General features: G+C 44.2%; 1 protein-coding gene across 1 annotated transcript in view; it reads left to right on the top strand.

The window, feature by feature from the left end:
- The first annotated feature begins 2596 nt into the window (after positions 1 to 2596).
- KDM4C (lysine demethylase 4C) overlaps positions 2597 to 15713 on the top strand; it is a 286953-nt gene continuing 273836 nt past the window's right edge. Inside the window, exon 1 of the mRNA XM_086628662.1 lies at positions 2597 to 2616. The gene's annotated coding sequence lies outside the window, so the exon portion shown is untranslated. The remainder of the gene's footprint in view (positions 2617 to 15713) is intronic.

Here is a 15713-nt window from a genome sequence, read left to right as displayed (position 1 = left end):
GGAAGTCATCAACATAATTAAACAAGTCTGGTGGAAGGCCACAAGATTTTCAGGGGCTGGAGGACATGACACTTGAGGAGCGACTGAGGGAGCTGGGTTTGTTCAGCCTTGAGGACAAGGCTTCAGGGTGATCTTATTACTGCCCACCACTAACTAGTGGGAGGGCATAGAAAAGATGGAGCCTCCTTGGAAACACAGTGATAGATAGGATGAGACAATCATAAACTGCAATACAGAAAATTCAGATTATATTTAGTAAAAAAGTTTTCACCATGAGTAGTACAAGACTGAAACAGGGACCCAGAGAGGTGGTAGATGCCCCATCCCTGGAAATATTCAAGGCCAGGTTGGATGAGGCTCTGAACAACCTGATCTAGTTGAAGCATGTTGCTGCTCTTTGCAGAGGGGCTGGAGTAGATGGCTTTTAAAGGTCCCTTCCAACCCCAACTACTCTACGATTCTATGAAATTCACAGGTGCTTTGAGGTGAACTGACTAAGTAAAGAAGGTGGTGAGTGAGTACCAAAAGCACGGTACTGGAGCACTTTAATAAAGCTAAATACTGATCTGTTGATTGCACATAGCCACGTAACTATTCTGAAGGCCAGTGTCCTTACTTCCATCTAGCAAGACAGAGGTGCTAAGCCAGCACACTGGCTTTGAAAAATTATGTCAAGTCACAGAATCACAGAATCATAGAATAGTTTGGGTTGGAAGAGATCTCAAAGATCATCTAGTTCCAACTCCCCTGCCATGGGCAGGGACACCCTCCACTACACCAGGTTGCCCAAAGCCTCATCCAACCTGGCCTTGAACACTTCCAGGGATGGGGCAGCCACAGCTTCTCTGGGCAACCTGTGCCAGTGTCTCACCACCCTCAGAGTGAAAAATTTCTTCCTTATATCCAATCTAAATCTCCCCTCTTTTAGTTTAAAGCCATTGCCCCTTGTCCTATCACTACACACTCTTGTAAAAAGTCCCTCTCCAGCTTTCCTGTAGCCCCTTTAGGTACTGGAAGGCTGCAATAAGATCACCCTGGAGCCTTCTCTTCTCCAGGCTGAACAGCCCCAACTCTCTCAGCCTGTCTCCATAGCAGAGGTGATGTGGATAACGAAGTCGACCTGGCAGCTTGCTCTGACAGTTCTGCCATTCCTACAGACCAGAAAGGTCTTGCCTGTGAGGCATTGCTGAGATCAACAGGTCAACTTTGTTCTTCAGCTTGGGCCTTGTGCTTCGCTCCTGTGCTTCCCGGCGGGTACCGCGGCCGGTGGAAGACACCACCAGCTCTGGGTTGAAGAGCAGGTACGGCTCAAGGGGTATCGCTCCGAGCAGGGGCAGGCAGAGCGTGCCCGGCCGCAGAGCGGGCACCTGCCTCCCTCCTTCCCCCGCCACCTCCCTCTGCAGCCGGCTCCCCCAAACCTCCCACTTCCCAAAGAGGCCGCTCACCTTGGCACGTAACGGATGGGCATTTGCTACGGCGATAACAGTGTCTGGCTGGCAAGACAAAATCAGGCCGTGGCTGTTTACGAGGCAGGATTTAACGGAATCATTTGTACCAGTCACGTGAACCTTGAGAGGGACAGACCGACGCAGGGAACACCCTGACTAGGCAAGCGTCGAAGGTTAAAGAGAACCCAAAGGAGGTTTATCACCAGTTTCCTACAACAGCCGGAGGCAGCGTAATCCCGGCGCGGGGAGATGGCGACCCCCGGCTCACGGACCGCCGGCCCTGCACCGACCCCGGGCCCAAAGCAGGGCGGAGGCAAAGGCTGCGCGCGCCAGCCCGCTCACACGCCAGGCGGGGGGAAATCGACCCGCCGCCTGAGAGTGACGCCGCGTACGTGAACGCGCTACCGCACACCGAGCGAGCGCTCGCTGACAGCGTCCGGGAAGGGGCCCGCTGTCCTGGCACGGGCGCCCATCTCCGCGCCGACACGGGCTCAGCGCGGGAACCGGCGTTCACGCACCGGGTGAAGGAACCCCGGGCTGGGGACAGCCCCCCGGCGGGAGCGCGCCCGGCACCCCGCGGCGGGCCGGGTCGGAGCGGAGCGAGCCCACACCGCCCGCGGCACCCCCCTCCGCCCCGCCCACCGCCTCCCGCCGCCGCCAATCCCCGCCTGCCGCGCACACCGCGCCCTGCGCTCATTGGCGGCCGTCGGGCCCCGCCCCGGGTGCTCCCGCCTCCGCCCCTCCCCCCAGGGGCGCGGGCGCTCCCACGTGACCGCCGCGCACCTCACGTGGCCGGCACGCTCTGCGGAGCCGGGAGCGCGCCGCGCCGCGCCGCCCCGCCCGCAGCCGCGTTCCGCCCGGAAGCGCCGGCGGCACCGCCCGCTGCCGGCGCGTGACGCGCCGCCGCTCCCCCGTCACGTGTTCTCCCCCCCCCCCCCCCCCCCCCCCCCCCCCGCCCACTCTGCCGGCGCGGGGGGCGCTGCGCGCATGCGCAGTCGGTAGCTGTCATCCGCGCGGGGAGCGGGGCGTCCCTGAGGTACCGGCGGGAGGAGCCGCGGGGGAGGTGGCGGCGGGGCCGGGCCGGGCCGGGCGTGCATCGCGCTGCCGCCGCTCTCCCTCCCTCCTGCCTTCCTCTGGCTGCGGCTGCCCTCAGCGCTCTCCCGGACAGGTGCGGGGCGAGCTCCCGGCCGGGCCGGGCGGCGGCGGGTTCGCGGGAAGGAGGTGCGGGGCGGCCGCGGTGTGTGTCCGAGCCGGGGCCGAGCGGCGACGAGGCGGGGCGCGGCGGGGCAGGCCGGGTCGGAGCGCGGGGCCGCGGCTCGCCGGGCTGCCGGCGCCGGGGCGAGCCGTAAGGGTCGGGTGCGGAGCGCGGAGCGGCCGCCGTGCCGCCCGGCAGCCCCGCGCTGAGGGGCGTGAGGCGCCGGGACCCGCTGCGGCCGGGGGGCGGTCCGTCCGGGGGCTCCGCGGTGCGAGGGAGGGGACGGCGGCTGGGGCCGAGCGGGGGAAGCGAAACCGGCGGGCGACGGGAAAACAACGTTCTTGGCGTTGCCGTTGGCGGCCGGTGGGTCCGGTTCGGGGCGGTCGGTGGGAGCGCGCCGAGGGGTCCGGCGGTTGCCGGGCGCCCGGGGCGGACGGGCAGGTGGAACGCGGCGTTCCCTCTCTCCGCCCTTCTGGGCCGTGAGGAAACTCTGCGGGTTTTCCAAGCAGCCCCTTTTTTTTATTACTTTTTCCAAAGTACAGCCGCGGCCATACGTACAGCTCGTTCCTCGCCGCGTGTCGTTGGGGCGTTCTTGGAAGTCGAGAGTTGTAAAGTGTTGGAAAAGCACTTTAAAGCTGCCTTCGGAGTAAAACGCGCGGTTCCGCGCCGATCCCGTGGCTGTCGGTCTGTCTGTCCGTGGTTGGAGCGCTCCGCGCTTCCAGGGCCACTTTCGGGATCAGGGCTTTAAGCCGTGTTAATTAGCCTTCTCCTAATGAGCCTTCTCCCTTCCGCAGTTGATTTTAACGGGCGATCTGAAGTGAGAGGTGTATACAAAATATTTTTTTATGCTGGATTAACTGTGTTAGAAAAAATGCTTGATGTCCCTGTTTTTTTAAAGATTTATACTAGCTCAGAGCATAAACAACAGTCATTTTTTTATGCTGTTAAAAACCGCAGATTTATGATTCTCTGCATCTTTTCTGAGACATTAGCAACAGCAGCAACAAAAGTTACCTGGTGGCTACTAAACTGGCAGCTTTTTAAGCCGAAACACTTTCCACAAGAAATAAATTTACTGGCAGCCTAATGCAGGCTATTTTTTGTCACCTCACTGTGTTTTTTGTTCATGTTCTTAATTAACCAAAAACGTGAAAATGACTGTGGTATATAATTTGTCTTGGGCTTTACCCTTATTTTCCCTTGAACTGTGGTACCTAGCTGATGGAATAGCTTCACAGAAGTACCTTCCAAACACAAGACTGGAAAACGAAAAAAAAAAAACCAACCTGGTCTTTTTTTTTTTTTTTAAATGGTAAATTTGATGAAATAGAAGAAAAAATTCAAGTCTTTTAATTTTTAGTCCTTAGTTATTGATGAGTGTTGAGTGCAGAATTTTGTATCTCTTCACCTGGTTTCTAAACAAATCGGGTAAACAGTTCTGCACCAAATCTGAATGCACTCTTGCCACAGCAGTGCGTTCAAGTGAGAAAATTATGTTGTCAAGTGCTAATTATTAGAATCTTCCTAAACTATTACGAACAAGCACAGTAATTATTAAATTATTTTAAAAAATCAGTGATTTCATGTGTAATTTTATGTCCTGGTTAAAAAATACTGATTTGAGTAGATTTAGGACTTTCTCACTTTAAATGGCCCTTGATGGATCTACTTCTTAGTTCTGCCCTTAATTCACTTTGAAATTTTCGTTTTTTTTATGCAGGTGTTTTTTGCTGGGATATGTTTTATCAGCATGATGCTGGACAGAATGTGAATGGAGTATATGATGGTGTCAGTTTTGGTCAAATATATTTTACAAAGATGGTATTTTTATCCTACTACCCCCAACATAAACAAAAAACCTCTTCATACCTTTTGAAACACATTTTTAGTATACACAAAGCTCCAAAGAGAGTGCGTTTTACTGTAATTCTACTAATACAAGATATTTTCAAGTTCTCTGAATGATCACGTGAATTGTTCTGAAATGTTAAGATTTTATGTAGTAAAAAACTTCATAGTCACTAGAGACCTTAATGTTTCAGATCTCAAAATGAACAAGTGATGTGTTGAGTTCTTTCCTTGATTTTCATTTGGATTAATAGACTGACTCAGAAGATATTTTGAGGAAATACAGAATTTTATGCTTAAAAGGTGGTAATTGTTGTGTAATCAGATCACATAATGAAGGCGCTCGTAACAGTTTGCTGACCCAGAGTGCGTTACGAACATTGTCGTTTTGGTGTGTAAAGAGTTAGAACTTCAGGTTCCTTAGTTGGCATTGCATGTCATAATTCACTCTGTTGTAGGCTTACGTTTTGCTCCAACTTCATTTTGCCTGTTTAACATTGTGGAGTTATGCGTCGTGGATGAGTTAACTTTGTCCGTGTGAATAGCCCTACTACTGATTTATGCAAGCACTCATGTTTAACCTTAATTCTATTTACATCTAACATTTGCAGAACAGTATATTTTGGGCAGTGTACTTAGGGCAGTATATCCTAAAACCTGAGGACAGTGTCTGTAAACAACAGATTACAAAAATCGTCAAGATTTTTAGTTTGAGGTGTTAAAATTGCAAGAGTTAAAACTCAAAAACACGTCCTCTTGTCGAGACTGAATATTGAAAAATTTCAGTGTCTAATCTGTTTCTCTTTCTGATTCTCAGACATGACAGGATATTATATATATGACTGTTGCAGGTATTATAGGAGAGTAGTTCACAGAGTTTTACAAACAAAATACGCTCCAGTTCCTTTGTGATATTTCTGCCTGTGAAATGTAGAATCACTCAATTGAGGCTGTTGTGATTTAGCTCAGTAGACCTATGATTTCCTGCTGGGTTTTGTCTAAAAAAAAATTAAAATGCCAGTTATTAGCAGGTAGCCTGTCTCGAGGAAGACCTAGATAAATACTCCTATTCGTAATAGATGCTTTATGACAAAAATTACTGTGCTGGGTCAGGTTTTGTTTCATTTCCACAATGTATTTTTTTGCTTAAAGCATAATTTATAAGTTGCTAAAATGCTAAGTGAACTTAAGGCTTTGGAGCTGGATAAAATGTTTATGATCATGAAGAGAAGGGGGGAATTTATTTTGAAGAAAAGGGGGGAATTTTTATTTAAAACTAAAATTAAAACTACGGAAAAGTACACAAATCTGTAGACTGAGCTATGAATAAAGGTGTAGAAATAAAAGAGTTTAAGAAAATCCCTAAGTTCTAGGAATCAAACTCTTCATGTTTGGGTTAAATTTTAGATAGAAGTATTCAGAATATTTGATTTGAATAAGTGATGACAGATATTTCCAAACTGAGATCAGTAAAAAAGGAAAAACTTTTTCTTAGATGATTTGTCACCTTCAGGGTCATAGATTTGGTTTATGTTTGAGTTGCTGAAACTTCCAAGCTCACAATGTTTTGTTGTCCCCATGGAAATTTCTTATGGATTTCTTGAGATACAAATCTGTGCAGGTCCCTGCTGTACAAATGTTAGCTATATAGTTTGCTTTTCGTTGAACTTTTTGCGTTGCAGAGTGATATGAGGTGCTGGAGCTGCAAGTTCCAGAGAGGCACGATGTTGCTTCCTTGTTCTTGCTCTCTGTCTGTTACGGCGTTGTGGATTCAGTGATGCCAGCCTGCGAGTCCATTTTAGGGGAATCGCATGGCATCTTTGAATTACGGAATCTTTTGTGAGAGGGGAAGCGCTTGCCGCGAAGGTTGATAGCAGCTAGACCTTATCACGGCTCCAGAAATACAGTCTCAGGTGTGCCATGAGCAGCTTTAAGGGGAAAAAGGTGCGTCTTTCTGTTTCTCAAGTTATAGACACTCATTTACAGTTTGGGGTTGGTTTTTTTTTTTTTGACCTGTCTTTGTTCAGCCTCTGATAAAGGATTGGCCATGTAGCGGTGGCTTCTGAAAAGCGTCCTCACTGTTGGGAGAAGACATCGCTGAAAAGAATATGTGTATTTTGATGTTAAGGAGTTGTGAAATCCAGGATGTATCTTTTGGGAGGAGATCTGTAAAGGCAGTTAGTAATGTGTTAGGGAGTTTTTTTGAGAAATGTGTATTGGCAGAAATGATAGACCTGTCAGAAACATTTAAAAGTGTTTGATGAGGAAGCAGTTTGCATCCACCACCTGCTATTGTAGCTCCAGTAACATCATAGGCTGCATTAGCAATGAGTATTCTTCTGAACTTTGGGGTGCTTGTAAATTGCCTTTTTAAAAACTGAGATCTGGGCCAAGCTGCTCTCTGGTCTCTGTGAGGACTACATCCAAATTTGAGAATGTCGTTACACCATTGTGTGAATTTGTGGTTTACTTGCATCTTGAATAGTGCTTACAGCTTTGATAGTCCTTTCCCCTGACTAAAAGTAATTTACTGGAACTGGTAAAGGTCCAGAAAGAGGATGCAGTGATGATCAGAGGCATGGAATGGATTTTTTGTGAGGAGATTAGGAATCTTCAGCTTAGAAAACAGATGAGTGCAGGAGACCAGGGTAGAGATCTGCAAGTCATGTGTGGTCTGAAGGTAAATATGAGCAGATAAGAGTGCACATGAGATGTCGGATGACACCGAAATGTGAACTATTCAAAATGCACAGAAGGAGATAATATCACTTAGCATATGGATTTTGGAATGCTTTGTCATGAGATATTTTGGATATTAAAGGCCTACAAAGGTTAAAAGTCATGGGCAAAAAAATCCATCAAAGTCCACAAAATGCAATAATATCCTCTTTGTTTGAGGATTCCTTGATCTGTACATTGCTGAAGGCTGAGACAGTATTCTGGAAGAGTATAATTGAAGTATAATTGTAAGCTATCCTGACACCTTTTCCTAGATGTCTGCTGTTAGCAGCTGTGGAAACTTGATAGGTCTGACTTGCTGCTGTTGAAGGCTGTTACATCCTGCTTCTGACTGCAGAGTTCATACTTTATTTTTAATGAAAACACAGGTAAAAACTCCTGAAATGTGAATTGCAAATAAAAATGGGAAAAACACTTTTTTTTTTTTCCTTCTTGCCTTATGTCCCAGAACAATTATTTCAAGATGTGTTGCATGCTGTGAGTCTGGTGTGGGAGAAGAATGTCTATGTGTCGTGGTTTAGGATGCTCCGGCAGCTAAACTCTGCACAGCCGGTGACTCACCCCCTGCCCACCCCCAGGGATGAGGAAAGGCATTAAAGGAGAAAAGGAAAAGAGACCCGTGGGTTGAGATAAGAACAGTTTAATACTACTGTTACCAGTATATATATATGTACACATATATGTACAATGATAAATATATATGAACGAGTGATGTACGGTGTGATTGCTCACCACCCCTTGACTGAGGCCTATCTCATCCCGAACTAATGATCCCGAAACAGATAAATCCCGACACCACAATCCTGGATGAACAGGAGGCCCAAAAATAGAGAGTGAGACAGAGGGAGCACTCTGAGAGTCCCAAAGTGAGAGTCCCAGAAGAGCAAAGGCCCTTCTTTCCGGCTGACCCTCACTTTTGTACTGGGCATGATGTCGCATGATATGGAATACTCCATTGGTCACTTTAGCCCTCAATCCTAAGTCTAAGTCCAAGTCATAAGGGGAGTTGTGGACCCTCTGTCCTGGCCGTGCTCCCCCTTATCCTTTTGTGCTCCTGCACACTGGCAAGAACACAGGAAGCTGAAAAGTCCTTGATGTCTCAGCAGCAACCACAAGCATCATTGCACTATCAACATTCTTCTCATAGTGAATCCCAGCCTAAAACCAAAACACAGAGCTCTTCTGGCTGCTGAAAAGAACAACTCACTCTGTCCCAGCTGAAACCAGGACACTATGGAATGAATTCACTTCATTTTTGCAGTTCAATATTTATGGGTTCAAAATAGATAACTTTTATGTTTTTGGAAATAATTGCTGTGAAGGTAGTACCAAGACATAGAAATGCAAACCTGAAGTTTGCGAAACTACTTAGTGCTTTTTAGTTACATTGAGATGGTTTTAGGAGCTTCAAAATATGGTTACCTATTCAGATTCCTGATTTCTTAAGTTTTTATAATCAATTATATACTTTAATACTCCTAATGATTTTAAACTTAATTGATGCTTCCTGGTGGCTGCTGGATGTTTGATGAATACATACCTAACCATGAGATTTGACTTACAACTGCCTCATACCACAAATACAAAACATGTGACCTGTACGTTTATTTTAGCAGCTAACATGATCAAATAACATAAACAGATTTGGAATTCCGGATAAATAGAATCTTTTTGTTTTCTAAGCCAGGTACATAAACTAGTGTCTATGTTTAGCCCCAGGTAGGGGGCTGAACAACAGCCAGCTGTCCTATTACCCAGTGACCCCTCCCCACTCGAGAAGGGGAGTTGGGAAAAGGAAGGAAGACCTGTGGATGGAGATAAGAACGAACTATTTAATAATTGAAATTGAAAAAAAAAAAATTAAAAAAATAAAGCTGGGCAAAACTTTTAACGAGAGTTTCCAAGTTTGTCCTCAAAGCTACAAAGAAATTTATGGCTTGTAGAGCATCATTATCATCAGCTCTTCAAGCACTGACTGTTGAAAAGAAAGGAGATGACTCACCGGAAAGCCTGAACTTGTCCCGCTGCAATGCTGCCTTTCAAATCAAAGCGTTTCACTTCAATCCAACTCAAGAACTCAACTTTTTACTTTTAGCTACTGGTTTGCTGGGACCTTCACCCCTGTTTCTTCCAGGCTTGGATGTTCTTGAGTTGGGAATGGTGCCCAGGCAGCTTCAGCTGATGGGTAAACATGGGGATCCTGTACCGTTGGGACATCCAAGGGTGTCGGGGACATTGGTGTGAAGCTGACAGACATGATAGAAGAGTTTTAGGAGCCCATACTCTTCCAGGAGCATCAGAAATGGCACCAGGGACGTGACCTTAGACAACTGAAATAAGCCCTTGCCTGTTCCTTCTCAGGGGGTTGGAACTAGATGATCTTTGAGGTCCCTTCCAACCCAAAGCATTCTGTGATTCTATGATTCTATAATAATATATACAGACAAGTGATGTATGGTGCAGTTGCTCATCACACCTTGACCAGTTCCTGGCTGGTGATCCTAGAGCAGGAAAATACTGAAACTGTGATCCCAAACGAGAGAGTAGGCCTAAGGAGCTGAATGAAGGGTGAGACCCTCCAGGGATGCTTACCACTAAGGAAGAGAGAGAGGGTCCCCAACAAACTTTCCAATGTATAGTGAGCGTGACGTTACATGGTATGGAATCCCCATTTGCCCTGGCCGCGCTCCCCTCAGGTTCTTGGACATCTGGGTCCTGAGCAAAAACAAGTTGAAAAGTCCCTGATCACTATGGATGCCTGCACACCACAGCTGGCTGTAACCTGAAAGTGCCTTATCAACTTTGTTCTCACGGGGTTAGGTGCTGCAGTCTCTTTAAAATTGCAGCTGACTTCGGAAACGTAGCTTCTCTGAACGGAAAATTGATTCTGTGATCCCCTCCCAGAGAAACCAGGACAGCATTTGCATGCACGCTTACAGCCATTAAAGGAACAATTCAAACACCATTATGCACAAACAAATTACATTGAGAATTAGCTGTTTGCAAGCTCAGTAATAGTTGGACGTGCCAACTGTGCTTTTATGTTTCCAGCTACCTGAAATTCATTCCTGTAGCTAGTGATGTGCACTGTTGGAGTATCTTACATCTTTGAATTTGCTTTACAAACGATATAGGGAGTTGGGTGGTACCTACTTACAGATTATGCTAAAAACTTTTAAAAAATGAGATACGAAAATGCAGAAGTGAATCTCCCTGTATCTGTGATAAATTACTGAATGAGCTTATAGAGTTTATTTATGTTGTAAATAAAATTCCTGCTTAGACTATTATACATTAAAGATCTGTTTTTCTACTGCTTGTTTCCTTTCCAGCTCTTGAAGAGCTGGTTGTACAAACTTCCTACTTTTTGTTTTGCAAAACAGACTCTGAAAATAGGAGGTTAGTGAAAAAAATTGTAATTTTCCTCAAGTTTTGTCAACGAAGTGTTTTTATTAAATGATTCCTAAAAAACAGTGGCTAGAACTTTGTATTATGAATACTCTGTCTTTTTTTTTTTTTTAAATTGAAAACTTTTGTACCAGAGAACTGTTTTCAAATAGATTATTTTGTGTTTTCTTTCAGATCAGCCTCAACAAAATGCTGTGCATGCCTTTATCTGACATATGAACCAAATTTTTGTGCATGCCTTTATCTGGACAGGTTTATTTTCTTGTTGTTAGTTGTTTGAAAAAAATTTCTCAGGATGAATTAATCCTTCCTCGAATGCCTGTTGTCTCGTAGTTAGTGTGAAAAATCAAAAGAAAAGAAAAAGGGGAAGAATGTGTGTTTTAACTAATTTATCTGTGAGAAGCGATGGTCTTCTAAGGTTTGTTCTTTTTTTCTTCCTGTATTCCTTCTTTTTCTCATTTACTGGAGCTTACTTTATGTAATTTGTTTAATTTGGCTTGCTGAGAGGAGGTTGTGGACGTTGATATTTTATGTATTGAACACACAGAAATAATAAAATAATCTGATCTTATAGAAAATCAATGCACTAATTATATGGCACATGTATGACTCAAACAGCCTACAGTTATTTAGCGCTTTTCCACGTTAGCTAATAATTTTGTGTTTAGTAGAGCAGATGCAGGAGGCTGATTTTTTTCTCATTTTTCGTTCATCCGTGCTTTCAGTGCAGGGGCCAAAGTGGGCACTGTTTGGCAATCAGGAGATGCCTCCCTCAAAACACCTTTAGAAGAACAATTGCGTCGAGTCTTGGGTGTTTTAAAGCCAGAACGTTTTGGTTCCCTGCCAGTGAGGGGTGGAACTCCAAGTACTGGTTAGTTCATGTTACACTAGAGATAAAAAGAGGTGGATAGCCTTCGGAGGAGATCTGACAGTTTAGGATTAAGGCAGAGAGGGAATGCGGTAATACGGAAGGTTGGTTTCGTGTAGTGAAGATGCAGGTTTTTGTGCGTTTTAACCAACTGTAAATTAACAAGTGCTGTTCTTCTGGTGAGTTTGATTCTGCTTTCATAGAGCATTTTCTAGTGGTATAAATCAGTGCCCTGCTTGTAGTTTGGTTAAACGCAATTGCTGGTTTGGATTGCTATATTAGGTATCCAATAAATGAAAAACTTGGAAGAAGTTTTCCAATTCTGGTGTTCTTGTGAGGGTGTGGGGGATTGTGCGTGGAAGAATGGTGTTTATCAGAGAACTCTTTCAACGATAAATGATGCTCAGTATCCCGACAGCTTTAGGAATATGATAAGGTGTAGGCATTGGAAAAAGCAGCCAACTGTTCTGCCAGAGGAGGCTGGAAACTGTAGCTTCCTAGTACTGGTTTGGGTATTTGAGATTCGTTGGATACGATGGAATATAGAGGTCCTTTCATTTTCTTTGGATATAGAAGGAACAATCCTTTAGATTCTGTGCTCACCAGACAATCGTGCGGAATAAAGTGTGTCATCAAGCATGTACGCTTCTGTCCTGTAGGCACAGGTAATTAACTCTTCCCGTGTCTGGCCTTAGTTACTAATGTCAAAGCACGCAGAAAGTTTTTTTTTTTTTTTCTGCCTCTCTTTTCTGTTTGTGTTGTTTTTTTGTGTGTGTGTGGTTTTTTTTTTTTTTTTCCTTTTGTTTTGGCATCCTCTGAGAAGCTTTCTGGAGTCTTTTATAACCTTTTTGTTCTGGTAGTTAATGTACATATCAAAGTATTGGATGTGTTATGTTTGTACTTAACAGCTATGCTGTTTAAATGTTACAGGATTTGTTTAAAAATGCTTCTGTCTGTCATCATAACTGGTGAAATGTGTTTTCATCCTGGATTATGTAAATATGGGTAGCTTTGATGAGATTTTGTCTTGCTGTGAGTGTGTGAGATTTTCTAGTGTTGTACGTAGACATTTTGGAATAGGCTCGTTGTGTTTCTCAGGCCACGTACTGACATAGATGTGGATGATTAAACCTTACTGACCTCACGTTTCCACTTCTGTAGTATTGAGGCAAATGTAGCATTAATATCCTCCTAGCTGGTGACTCGAAGGTCTATTGAGAAAGCCTGTAAGCTTTTTAAAAGGAGGATCAGATTCCTTAACCCAGCTATTGGCTCTTTAGCTGGCAACTTTGAACAAGCTATGTGCTTGCATTTTTTCTACATTTCGCACTGTTTAACCAGACGTGTTTGAAGGCATGGGCAAACTACTAGGTCATTGAGAAACTCAAGCTTTACGGCAAGGCTTTGCAGTTTATTGTACCAGGCTCATAGCTTGAACCTGTTTGACTAAAGCTTTCCCATGATTAGCTAAAATTTCTTTTTGTCAGTGTTACGAAAAGTACTGATCCGTGCTAATTTGAGTGGAGTATGTCTTCTCGCTCATTCACATTACCATCTACTTTTCTAGATAGTCCTGGGCAACCTCATCAGTGTGCAATACTGTCTTGTAAGGGGGACCGAAAATGGCTGATTACGATGTTGATATGAGGGATTTAAAATAACTGTAAAAAAATTCCTCTGTATGTATTACTTGTCTTTCTACAGGAAAGCTGAGGAGGGACTTTTTCCAAGGGCATGTAGTGATATAACAAGGGCCAATGGCTTTAAACTGAAAGAGGGGAGATTTAGATCAGATATAAGGATGAAATTTTTCACTCTGAGGGTGGTCAGGCAGTGGCACAGGTTGCCCAGAGAAGCTGTGGCTGCCCCATCGCTGGAAGTGTTCAAGGCCAGGTTGGATGAGGCTTTGGGCAACCTGGTGTAGTGGAGGGTGTCCCTGCCCATGGCAGGGGGGTTGGAACTAGATGATCTTTGAGGCCCCTTCCAACCCAAACCTTTCTATGATTCTATGATTCTGTGATTCTGTTTTGTAACGTGCAGCCTAAATGTACATACTCCCTTTGTTTCTGTGACTTTGTATTTACTAATGACTTGCATATTTCATTGTGTGGTAGCAAATAAAAACTCTGGAAGTTTTCTTCTCAGTTTGTACAGCTCTGTAATACCACAAAATGGGTAGTTAAGTATACACCTAAGTGGAATAGTTAAGATAGTGATAGTATGATTGCAGTGAGGATTTTGCCTTAGAATGACATCTTAGTAGTTATGTTCTTGTCTACAAAAGAACCTCTGAAGGCCTCTTAACTCTTATACTGAAATACATTTTATGCTTTCGTGTTTTAATGTTTCGGTAAAGTATAACTGAATTTTTGTACGTGAGGAAAAGTGCAAAAGTAGAGTTGGTGGGAGAAAGTATGTAGGACTCTTGAATTCCGCAGAGTCCTGAGAGAATTACATAGTGTGTTAGAAGTGAATAGAATTAAATTGGAAGGCCAACATTTTCTGGTTGTTTGTAGCATAGCTGTGTTTTTCTGTGGTAAGTTTAAGTCATGTAACTCAGTACTGGTGCTTACTGTTTTAAATCGGCATTTATAACGAACATTACTGCAATAATATTGTGAAATGAATTTAAGAAGTCTCAACTGGTAGATCATAGCTGTAAAGGTGTTAACTTACTAAGAAATCATAAAATGAATAACATCATCTAATAAGAAGTTTATGAAGTTGTAGCGTAGCAAGTACTGCATAGCCTTTATGATGTGCCTCTTAAACTACGGGTGTTATATGGTAGAATCAAGGAGTGTTCTTACCAGCATTGTGCTTATCAAAGAGCTGTTTTACCCAGTAAGTTATTGAGAAGATGTCTTTTACTGAGGAAGAAGGGTGACTCAGGAACATGGATCAAACCGTTTATTTCCACCAGAAGTTACAGAGCTGGCTGGTCTGTGTGGTCATTGGATAGGGAACTGGACCGTAAGATGCATGGAAGCAGGTAGAAAAAAGATCCTGTGAAAGAAAAGATTTGTATTTTTCACACTCCAGTGAAGCTGGGCAAAAATTTTGCATTTCCAGTGCTATACACGTCTTCATGATTAGTTGAAAGTTATTAATCCTGCTTCTGATACAGATTCGGGTTCATCACAGTATGGTTCTGTTACATACTTGAGCCTTAGTTCCAGAGATGTAAAAAAATAATCTTTACTTTGGTATGTTATGCTAACAGGATTTTGGGAATCTAGGAGCCAAGCAAGCATGCTGGCATGTGTGATTGTGGAAGTTAGTATGAGTTAGTCACCATTTATGAGGTTGATTAACAATTCTTAAATTAACTAATTTCTTCATTGTGGCTAAGTGCTAGAGTATGTTCAGTTCATTTGGCAGTTACACATTTGTTTGTTATATCGCTGTTTTTAAACCAGCTCAGGTATTGAAACTGCTGTGTTTTGGTGAGATGTCTTGGTTGAGAGGAATTTTTATTGTACTAATTTATGTGGTAATTTGTTGTGCCTGTTGCTTGAGATCAGATGCTGGCCAAAATCATCCTGCTGCTTTTCTCATAGCTGAACCACTTGGATGCGGCTTTTTTTTTGTCTCCTTACCCCTTTTCAGATAAGTGGTTTCCTACATTGCTTGTGTAAGACTTGTACCCCTCATCTTAGGCAGACTTAGTTCCACAACTTAGGGAAGACAGAACCTCAGGTTTGTAGGAACACATACAGGCACTACGCTTGCGTATATTTTGTGCCCATAGACAAAACTGGGATAAAAAGGTTGATACTAGAGTTCCTTTTGAAACTGGTTTTCTATATCTGTTGTTTCATTTAATACGATTACATAGAAACTGATTAAGCTAATTGGCAAATCAATGAATATAAATGCTTTTGGAAATGGGCTTCGTCTGTGGTGCAGTGGAAGGTGATGCAGGTGATGTCTGGCACTGTGCACAGGCATGAGTTGGCAGAATTAATTTGTGACTGTAACTTCGGCTTCGTGTGTTTAGCTGTGCAGTTGGCCTGTTTAACTTGCAGCAGTAGGTAGGAAGAGCTCAGAATCAGAGGGCTGTGGAGGTGGAAAGGGATCTCTGAAGATGGTCTGGTCCGGTCTGCCTGCACAAAGCAGGCTTAGCTGCGGTGGATTGCTCAGGCAGTGTTGAACTGGCCTTTGAGTATCTCTAAGGATGGGCACTCCACGACTTCTCTGGGCAACC

This window comes from Tauraco erythrolophus, chromosome Z (genome assembly GCF_009769465.1).
Source record: "Tauraco erythrolophus isolate bTauEry1 chromosome Z, bTauEry1.pri, whole genome shotgun sequence".
Lineage (NCBI taxonomy): Eukaryota > Metazoa > Chordata > Aves > Musophagiformes > Musophagidae > Tauraco > Tauraco erythrolophus.
Note: the sequence above shows the minus strand (reverse complement) of the source record. Positions and strands in the feature narration are given on the sequence as shown.